The sequence below is a fragment of the Mustela putorius genome, unplaced genomic scaffold, assembly GCF_011764305.1.
Source record: "Mustela putorius furo isolate JIRA1106 unplaced genomic scaffold, ASM1176430v1.1 tig00003923_pilon_pilon_pilon, whole genome shotgun sequence".
Taxonomy (NCBI): Eukaryota; Metazoa; Chordata; class Mammalia; order Carnivora; family Mustelidae; genus Mustela; species Mustela putorius.
Genome location: NW_025422068.1, coordinates 10,248,824 through 10,259,297, shown reverse-complemented (window position 1 = coordinate 10,259,297; position 10,474 = coordinate 10,248,824). Strand labels below are relative to the sequence as shown.

General features: G+C 56.5%; 1 long non-coding RNA gene across 1 annotated transcript; it reads right to left on the bottom strand.

Annotated features, from left to right (window-relative positions):
- Nucleotides 1-3,570: 3,570 nt before the first annotated feature.
- On the bottom strand, nt 3,571-10,474 carry LOC123388885. The gene is made up of 4 exons (XR_006603404.1): nt 10,158-10,474; nt 6,385-6,621; nt 5,070-5,114; nt 3,571-3,617 (listed from the first exon to the last, which is right to left on the bottom strand). It is a non-coding gene; the product is annotated as an uncharacterized LOC123388885 (long non-coding RNA).

Sequence of the window (10,474 nt, the reverse complement as noted above, 5' to 3'; positions counted from 1 at the left end):
GAGCGCCTTTATAAGGATCGCGGGAAGCTCCGCCCCTCCCGGCCTCCTGGGGGCGGGGTCTCCTCGCCCCGCCCCTCCGCGCCGCCCTGCGCGAGCCGCCCTGCGGAGGCCCCGAGCCCGCTGCCCCCTCCCGTATGTCGCCCTCCCACCCCCGCTATCCCCTCACGGTGTCCCGCACCTCCCTACAGCCGACCCCCTCCTCACTGTCCTCAGTGCCCCCGGGACTCCAAGAGGCCCTCCCGGGACTCCGACCTCTAAGGTTGGGCTTCGACCTCCTCACCTGCGGGAAAGCACCCACGGGGGTCCCGCCCCGGAACCCTCCCAGGCCTGGGCCTGACCGTGACTCAGCAAAGCAGAACAAAGGCCGCCGGAGATGCCCAGCGCAGCGGCCCGAAGCCCCAGGCCAGAACTAACTGGCTCCCGAGGTCCTATGCGGGACACTTCACTCTTCACAGCCTCCCATCCATTGGAAGAAGTCGGCTTTCAGTTGGCATCCCGCTCCAGCGCCTGCAGCATCTTCCATGATGGCCCCTTATTGGAGTGAGGGACATACCCGCAGTCGGGCCTGAGCATCAGAGGAGCTCCTGGTGGGTAAGGCTGAGAGGTGCCTCAGGAGCACGGGGTCTCCTACCCCCACCTGGTCCTGGTGCCTCAGTGGCCCTCAGGTGTTCACTATAGCCCAAGAGACTCCCCAAGGGCAGCCCGACCCCAGCAGGTCAGCACAGAGTTCAGTTCCACAGGTGGTGCCCAAAGGGCTGGCGTGGCCTGGGGCCTGTTGGCCACATGGGCATCCCAGGAGTCAGACCAACAGCTGTCCAGCTAATAACCAAGAAACATGGTTTTATGGAACCAAACCCATCAGTTCACAAGGTCTGGAGGAAGGTGGGGGGAGGGTCTTCCAAGGAGGTGGGCAAGAAGGGTAGATCACCCTATGCAGTCTCCCAGGTGGGGTCCTGTGAGTAGAAGGCAGACTTGCTGAGTCATGTCCTCTCATGGTGGGGTTTGGGGGAGCAGGCAAAAACCTCAAGGGATGGGAAACCCAGAAGGGAAGGGTGGGTGGACTTGGCTGTCAGGTGTGAAGGTGATTTGCTTATGGGAACACAGCAGGGACCTGTCCACAGGTGTAGATGGTCCTTCCCAAGGAGCTCCAGAGTAGGCACACCCCCTTTAAAAAGGACATATCCTCGCAGGCCCCTCCCTGCATCCCTGTTGTGAGCCTGGGAAAGGCACCTGATGCCCACTGCCCCAGGGTCAGAGGATGGACAAGGGGCAGTTCTGGGCAGAGGCTGCCGCGGCCCACAGGTGTCCCAGGGCAGCCTTGACCCAGAGCCCAGCTTCCCGCTCCCCCCAAGTTTCAGTGGCTTCATTGGAGCGAGGGGGTGCAGAAGGAAAGCCCGGGGGCCCTGGGAACCTCGGGTCTCAGGAAGGGCTCGAGGTGTAGGCCCTGTCCAAATAAGCAGGGGGAATAGACGCTTGCCGCCAGAACCTCCTTTGCTTTCTGAACTTTTGGCCCCATTGGGGACTGTGGTGGGTTTTCGAGGACGGATGGAGAGCTTAGGGGGAAAGAGGGTAGCAGGAAATGGCCCCAGGGAAGCCAACCTGGAGGCCCCCACCCCTGGAGAGTCCCTGCTCTGGCCTTCCCAGGATGCCCTCCTGCTGAGCTGAGCCCTGGCCCTGGCCCTGCCCAACTCTCCTCCCCCAAGGCCAGTGAGAAGTAAACAAGGCAGCAGCTGGGGAACCCCCTGGCAGGGCCCTCTCGAGGCCTGCGGGGAGAGGTCAGGTGGTCTGGCCGGCAGTGAGTCAGCGTCCCATGACCACCCGTCATAACAGGGGGGATCCCCGCCCCACTGCCACCTAGCTCGGTGACATCTTAACAGGCAGCCATGCCGCCGAGGTGGGGAGTGGGGAGCAGTACTCCAGAGCCCACAGAGGCCCAGTGGCAGCAGGGAGACCAGAGCCAGCCAGACCATGTCCCTGGGGTCCCAGGCCCCCTTCTGAGATCTGCTGCTGTCCCCTCCCAGGACTCCAGGAACCTCCCATGTGCCCACTGGGACATGAATCAGAAGACCCACCATCTACCAGTTCTGTCATCTTCAGGCATATGAGAAGCCTCTCAGTCTCCCCATCTCTGAAATGGGACTAGAAATGGGGCTCCTCCCAGGGAGCTGGCTGGGATTTGGCTGCCTTTTGGGACATCAGCTGGGGTGTCAGGAAGGAGACTACAGTAGGGTTTGAGGTGCGGAGCAGAGAGAGACATGAGTCAGGGGTTTCTGGGGGAGGAGCAGGGGTGGCTGGAGGGTCATCTGACTGGGTTTATTGCCCTCTCTAGGTTGTAACCCCCCCAAGGCCTCCTCCCTTACAAAAGTAATCCCATCCCTTGACCACGGACTTTTGATGTTTGGTGTATTTTCTTTGGGGTATGGAGCCAAGCCTACAGGTGGTGCTGGGGCAACCAGAGACAAGGCCATGGCAGGACTCCGGCCACAATGCTCTGGGCCACCTTGAGGAAACTGAGGCTCACAGGGGATTAGGTTCCTCCAGAACCCAGCTCGGGGTCCAAGGGCTGAGTCATTTCTCTGTGGAGGAACAGTGTGCTTCGTGGGTGGGAGCTCCACACCGTCCTCCATAAGGGAGGAATACACTCCCTCCTTGGCTCCTGATCCTGCCAACTCATTCTACCTGATGACTTTCCCCAGGCTCCTCCCTATCTGGAACTCTCCCTCCTCCTCCTGCATTGGCATCTCCTCCATGGGGGGAGGCCTTTCCTGAGCACCCCCTTGGGAAAACGCACAGACACTGGATGTTACTTCTTTTTAACCCCTCCTGCAAAAGTCCACAGCCCAGCCAAGAGGTGTGGGGGGCCGTGGCAGGGTGAGGGTGGGGTGGGTTTGGGGGTGTTCTTAAAGAAAAAGGGCTCTGGGTACAGGAGTGGTGCAGTTGGTTAAGCCTCCGACTCTTGGTTTCGGCTCAGGTCATGTTCTTGGGTCAAGAGATTGAGCCCCAGGTTGGGCTCCACGCTCAGCAGAGTTGGCTTGGGAATCTCTTTCTCTCCCTTTGCCCTCCCCCCACCTGCTGTCTCAAAAATAAATATATAAATTTTTTTAAAAAACGAAAGCAAGAAAAGGGGCTCAGGGTATGCACCATCAGGGAAATGCAGTAAAGCCGCAAGGCATCATGATTGGAGAGTTCGGGAACGCTAAGTTGCCAGGCATGTAGCTGGAGGACAGGAGCATCAGTCTGGGCTCAGCTGCCTGCATGCCATCCCATGGGGGCGGGACACTTGTCCCAGAGGGGCCACTAAGGGACACCCTCTGCACATGACAGTGCTCCTCCATGGGCAGCAGCCTGCGGACTCCACTCTCATCAACACTGAATGAGGGAAAGGAAGCACGCCAAGGCCCAATTTGGGCCGTATGTGTAAATACTTGTCAGAAAGCTCGTGGACACCTGGGTGGCTCAGTCGGTTCAGCATCTGCCTTTGGTTCAGGTCATGATCTTGGTGTCCTGGGTTCAAGTCCCGTATCAGGCTCCCTGCTCAGTGGGGATCCTTCCCTCTCTCCCTCTGCTGCTCCCCCGACTTGTGCTTGCTTGCTTTCTCTCAAATAAATACATAAAATCTGAAAAAAAGAAGAAAGCAAGCAAGCTCAGTGCCCAGGCTAGGCGGTACTAGGGACCTCTCTAGCTGAGCCGCGTGCCTGGCCAGGAACAAATGTGCAGCCAGAGCATGGCCTAAGGTGGGAGTCCCTGGAGGGAGGCACAGGCCACCTGGGTAGAGGCTGGACTGGACCTCGTCCTCACTACTGTTGCCCACTGGCCAACCCCCTCTCAATTTTGTGTCCCTGGGCCCTTAGCCCTGGGTAGGTCCTTGCCCTGTGGAGATGCCAGCAGCAGCACTGGTTTGCCCCACCCACAGCACCAAGGAGAGCACCCCCACTCGCACACACATCAGATCTGGTGGTCCCCTAAGGCCATTGATTACTCAGAACCTACCCACGCCTGGGTGGAGGCTCAGACAAGGGTCACCAGTGTCACAGACAGAGATCCAGAGATCCGATGGAGCCAGACCTTGCAAGCCTCTCCCATTCTTTTGTGCACTGTTGTGGGCCCCCAGGGGGCCAGCCTGAAGGCAGATGGTTCTGGAACCATCCGTGGAGAAGGTTGGTGGTATGGGGGAGGGAACCATGATGAGACAGTGCAGGGACCCCTGACAAGTTTAGGCGTCCCAGGCTGATCCAAGATGGAGACCAGAGGAGGCATCTGGGCCTGGCAGAGCAGGTGGCTGCAGCTGGAGGCAGAGGGGTGGGGGTGGGGGCGGGGGCTGAAGTTCCCCTTGATAAAAGTTTGGGTGAGGGGCACCTGGGTGGCTCAGTGGGTTAAAGCCTCTGCCTTCTGCTCAGGTACCGGGGTCGGAGTCAAGCCCTACATCGGGCTCTCTGTTCAGCCGGAAGCATGCTTCCTCCTCTCTCTCTCTGCCTGCCTCTCTGCCTACTTGTGATCTCTGTCAGATAAAATAAATAAAATCTTAAAAAAAAAAAGTTCGGGTGAGAGAAGGAAGGTTACAGCCCTCACTGTTGCATTTCACATGCATTTCTAATTTCCTTTAAGGTTGGAAATTGTCCCTTAAGGATTCATTTCTCTCCAAGGGCTAAGTGGAGCGTGGGACAGGGACATGCCCAAGCTTAGCCAACCAGAGCACTGTGGCACCCCGGGTCAGGGCTGGGTGGGTAACCCTAGCTGGCCACCAACCCTGACCTCGGCCTTGGGGTTCCTTGGTCCCCAGCAGGCCTGATGCTGTATCACGAGATGCCTTAATCCAGTTGATTTGGGTTTTAGTCAGTGGTAACCACGAGTTCTACTGACCACTCGTCATGCCTGCCCCGGGGCCCCCAATGACAAGGATCCTCTGCACAATGCCGGCCAGCAGCCCGGGGCTCAGCTGTGACCCTGTGGTGCCTTCAGACCCCTGGCAGGTTCCTGTTGGTCATCCATTCAGATAATCACAGTAAAACACTCACCAAGTGCTTCTCTTTTGCCAAGAAGCAGTCTGAATATTTTATGTATGAACTTACCTGCTCCCCTGAGGTAACGTCACACCGTTCGTTCCAGCCCAGGACCTGAGACAAGAGCCCCGTAAGACTAATAGGCCAGAGCATGTCTTTATTTGCCAATGTCAAATCTTCTGTCCCTGTCGGGGAAGCCCATAATGTTCAGACAGTCACACCTGAAAGCTTGGGCAGGAACTACCACAACCAGAGTTCCCCAACGACCTGTGAGAGATGCCTGGCTTTGAGAAATATACCGTTATTAAATCATGGAAATGTGTGGTTATGAAGCCTATCCTGACTGATTATTATCCCCACTTTTCACCCCAGGGAATGAGGCAGAGAAAAGATTCAGTAACTTGCCCAGAATCAGGATTATGAACCCAGGCAGGCTGCCTCTCTAGTCCACGCTCTCGACCTCAACAATATACAATCCCCTGAAGGTTGTCCTGTACCTATCAACTTCATCTCCAAAACCCTGTCCCCCATTCCAGACTGTCTTGCTCCCAGATGCCTGCATCAGGGCATCTACCTCTACCACTACCCTTTTAGGTTCAGTACCTAGGGCCTGTGAATTAAACTGACCAAAAAAAAAAAAAAAAAAAAAGATTAGCAAGAGAAAAGTCAGAATTCTATTTCAGTACTAGGCAGTTTGGGGGCTGATAGCCCAACTTAATAGGGAAAGCAGAGGAGGAGATGGTACTTAGGAGGGAAAGAAAAGACTTCTAGGAAAGATAAATGGCTGCTCAGGAGAACGGATGAGAGGTATTAATTGATGGTTTTATAACAATGGGCTTATCACATTATAACAACCACTCTGAAGGGGATTTAGAACAACTGAGTTATTTTGGGAGGCCTTGCTTTCAGGCATATAAGGGAGTTCAAGGAAAAGCCTATTTTCAGATGCTTTCAGCTCGATACAATTTTCATGCCCCAGTGATGTATTCTGGACTCCTTCACCTACAAGGGCCCTTTGCTCATCTCCCTGCTTCCTTTCTGCCTCCCTCCAGCCCCTTCCACACACCTCTCCCCTCTTGCTGTAGTGATCTTTTCAAAATGTCAGTATGACCATCTCAGTCCCTGGTTTGGATGCTCCCCGTAGCTCCAAGGGTAAAACCCCCAACCCCTGACAAGGTGTGCAAGGACTTGCTCCCCACCCACCCCTTCTCTCACTGAGCTGTAGGGACTCCTTCCATGGCTGATCCAGCTGACCCCCTCTGCTGGGGCCAGTCCTCCTTCTCCCCTGGGGCATATCACTAACCTCATCTCCCCAGGAAGGCCCACTATCTTCGGACAAAGAAACTTCCCCCACTGTAAGCTTTCTGAGCTCCATGGACTTTACCTTTCCAGGACTGGATGGAGTGGCCAGAGACAGGATGCCGGCTGGGTAGTGTCCTGGCTAGTGTCCCTGGTATCATTGGTGACTCAGGCATGTCTGACACACGGCGAACACTCAGAACATTGGTTATGAATGAAAATGGAAATGAGGTGTCCAAGGAAAGAAGGAACTGCTGAGGGCCAAGGTGAGGCTTAGGGCAGGACTTCTAAACTCTCAGGGGGCAGGAGATTCCCTTAGCACCTGGAAAGGACAAAACATGCTTAGAACCATGTTTTGAAATACATTAAAATATATTGCATTACACAAGGAGTACTAATATTGAAATGCAATTATCAAAATATAAAAACACGGGGCGCCTGGGTGGCTCAGTGGGTTAAAGCCTCTGCCTTCAGCTCAGGTCATGATCCCAGGGTCCTAGTATCCTAGAGCCCCACATCGGGCTCTCTGCTCAGCAGGGAGCCTGCTTCCTCCTCTCTCTCTTCCTGCCTCTCTGCCTACTTGTGATCTCTCTGTCAAATAAATAAATATTTAAATATATATATAAAAACACAAATGTGGGAGGTGCCTGCCTAGCTGGCTTGGTCCATGAACTCTTGATCTCAGGGTCCTGAATTTGAGCCCCACGTTGGAGGGGGGCTTGAATTCATGAGCCTGAGCTCATGACCCTGAGATCAAGGGTCCTGTGCTTTACCAACCGAGCCAGGTGCTGCACCTGTGATTCTTTATTAACTCATTCCATTAAAACATAGAGAGGTAGGGCTGATAAACACCAGAATCACCAAGCAGAAGTGTGTCACTGCTCTTCAGAGGCACCTGCGACACCCGCAGTCTGAAAATCCCTGAAATTTCTGTTCAGTGGTCTCAAATACCACTCATTCTGCCCAACTTCCCTCGCCTCTGTTCATAACTGGAGGAAATGCTGCATTGCAGTTACAGATTAGTAAACATATAAGATGGATTTTTTTTTCTTTCTCATCTTATCTCCTAGACCTTCCCAGTTCCAGGTCCCTGGACCACAGGTTGAGAAGCCCAGGAGAAAAGGATGGAAAGACCAGCCATTGCCAAGGGCCATGCCAGAAAATCTCTAGGAAGGCAAAGTGGGCTGAGGGTTGGCAGGTGATCGCGATATGGGGGAGTTTTCACTCTGTCGGAGGCAAGACAAGGGAAGAAGGACAAACAGCTTGGAGTCTGGGGAGAGAGCAGGACTGTTCTGTACCTGTTTGGCTCCCTGCTTTCTCCTGGATGGGGATCAGAGTTGCCAACCCCGGCACAGAAGCTGAACCCTTGGGTGAGGGGGTCCTGCTCCCCAGACCTGAAAGGGCCTGGAGGGAGTCTGGCTGTGGACAGTCCCTGGGGAATGAATTATTTCAAGGGCACAGAGAGCAGTGGAAAACTGCATGGGGGCTCAGCAAATGCTCCCGTTTCAAAGGAGAAAGGTAGGAGTCTTCCAGGAGCTGGGACGTCAAGACCCCCACCACAGTGGCAGAATGAATGAATGAATGAATCCAGGAACAAATGCATTAAGGAACACCCAGCCTCCCCTCCCGGGGATGTCACTTCTGCAAGCTTCTGTTCTCTTGCCAGGACCACCCCACTTCCAGCCCCTTTCTGGTGGCAGCACTGGCTTTCTTGGGGATGTCCCTTCTCTCCCTCAGCTTACAATCCCAGCAGGACATTCGGGCATAGCATTGACAAACTGGCAGGTGTGTGGGGAATCCCTCCTGGGGAAGACTGCTTCCCCAGGACCCCTGTGGCTGCCCAACCACCGGCTCAGGTGTGTGGCCCCCTCCAGCCTAGAGCCACTAGCCCCTTTCCCACTCCCCTTCACTCCAGACCTTACACTTCCCAAAGTCGATCACCACCCTTCTCTCCCACCATGGCCCTGGATAGTCCCATTCTTGATAGAGGTCTTGCAATCCCCAGGATTCTGTCTCCATCTCTGGGGCACCCCTAATTCCAGTTCCTCCTCCCCAAAGCCACAGTGTCCATGGGAGGGGACTCAGATGAGTTTCCCAAACTTTTGTCATAGACAAGCCATCTCTTTAATTTTTATTGATTTAATAATTTTCCTTAAATCAACCCGCTTTTAAACTTAAATAGACATTTAGAAAAATTTTAAAACCCCTGTATCACAGTCCAGATGAAAAACCATTATCCCTTGCCACAACCAGTAGATGCCCTGTAAAAACACAGGAACACAGTTTCCTTCAGAAGATTCCAACAGGGGCGCCTGGGTAGCTCAGTGGGTTAAAGCCTCTGCCTTCTGCTAAGGTCATGATCCCAGAGTCCTCTCTGCTCAGTCAGGAGCCGGCTTCCTCTTCTCTCTGCCTGCCTCTCTGCCTACTTGTGATCTCTATCTGTCAAATAAAAATCTTAAAAAAAAAAAAAAAAAAAGACTCCAACAATGGCTCAGTGGGTTAAGAGCCTGCCTTCGGCTCTTTGATCCCAGGGTCCTGGGTTCCGGCTGGGAGTCTGCTTCTCCCTCTCAGACCCCTTCCTTTGCTCCTCCCCCCTGCTCATGCGTCCCAGTTCTCTTTCTCTCTGGAATAAAAAAAGGCGGGGGGGGGGGCACCTGGGTGGCTGAGTTGGTTGGGCAACCGCCTTCCTCTTGGGTCATGATCCCAGAGTCCTGGGATGGAGTCCTGAGTGGAGCTTCCTGCTGCCGGTGAAGCCTTCTTCTCCCTCTCCTCCCTGCTCTTGCCCTCTCTCACTATCTGTCTCGCTCTCTCCAATAAATAAAACCTTAAAAAAGAAGAAGGAAAAGAATCCAACAAGGCCTCGTGTCAGTTCATAAAGTTCATTAGGGGGCCCCTGGGTGGCTCAGTCGGTTAAGTGATGGACTCTTGGTTTGGGCTCAGGTCATGCTCTTGAGGTCCCGCCATGGGGCCCAGGAACAACCGGCTCCGGCTCAGCGTGGAATCTGCTTAGACTCTCTCTCCTTACTTGCTCCCGGCATAAATACTCTACCGAGGCTCCTGCCCAGACCCTCCCGTGCTCCCTGGAGCACATCCTATCCCCAGATGTGGACCCGGTCTGGAAGGAAAAACAAACCCCCAGGAACTCCTGGTCTGAAGCCTCTCCCACCGGGCGGAGCCTGCGAGCAATGCTGGGAACCAGGACTCTAGGAACTGAAAAAGGGGGCTCCCCAAATGTCCGGCCCGAACCTCAGGAGGACGAATCCTTTCACCGTTTGCAGTTTGCACCCTCCCCGGTTTCACCGAGGGCTGGGGAAAGAAGAAAGGCCGGAGCGCCCAGCGGTGAGGGGAGAGGCGAAGGACCGCGAGGGGCTGTGGCCCGCCTCACCCTGAGGTTCCCCCTGCCTCCCACCCACCCGCGCCACCCCGGGAGCCAGCCCCGCTCTGGACTGGCCACCGTGCCCAACACCCGCGTAACAGCGGCTCTTTTGCTCGGGAAAACGGCCCGCTGCCCGCACTCTGCGGAGCAGGAGCGCCTCCGGCAGCCCCCCGCGCGCCCTCATCCCGCCGACTGAGAAAGATTCTGGAAGGGGAAGCGCCCGGGGCGCGGTGCAGGCAGCAGCCACACTGGCCGGCCTCCCAGCTCTAGGCACGGCCAGCTCCAGCTGCACCTCACCCCCTCCTGCCGGCCCGAGGGTCCCGGGGTAAAGGGGACGTGGGGTCCGGGGTTCAGCTAGAGAGGGGCAGTGGGTCCTAATGGAGAGGTTAAGAAACCGGGGTCCAGGCCGCCGCTCCCCACCCCCGGCTCGCCACTTCCCCCGCAGCCGACCTGCACTCGCGAAGGCCCCGGCCTCGACCTACCCGAGGCGGCCCGACGCCGAGGCCGCGCGAGCCCACGCAGGGAGCCACCGTCCCGGGCCGCGCGGGCAGGATCCCGGGAGCCGCTACCCCACCCCGCCCCCTCGCGGTGCTGGCGGCGGCAGCGGGTGATGCGGCCCCTTTAAATCTGGGCCGCCCCGCCCTGCGCTGCCGACTCCGCGGCGGCCCCGGATCCAGGCCGGGCCGCGGCTCTCGCCGCCCAGCCTCGCCGAGCCCAGCCCGGCCCGGCCCAGCCGCCCAGTCGAGGCCGCCCGCGCCGCCCGCCCCGCGCCGGCGAGCCGTCAGCGCGGCGCCCAGCC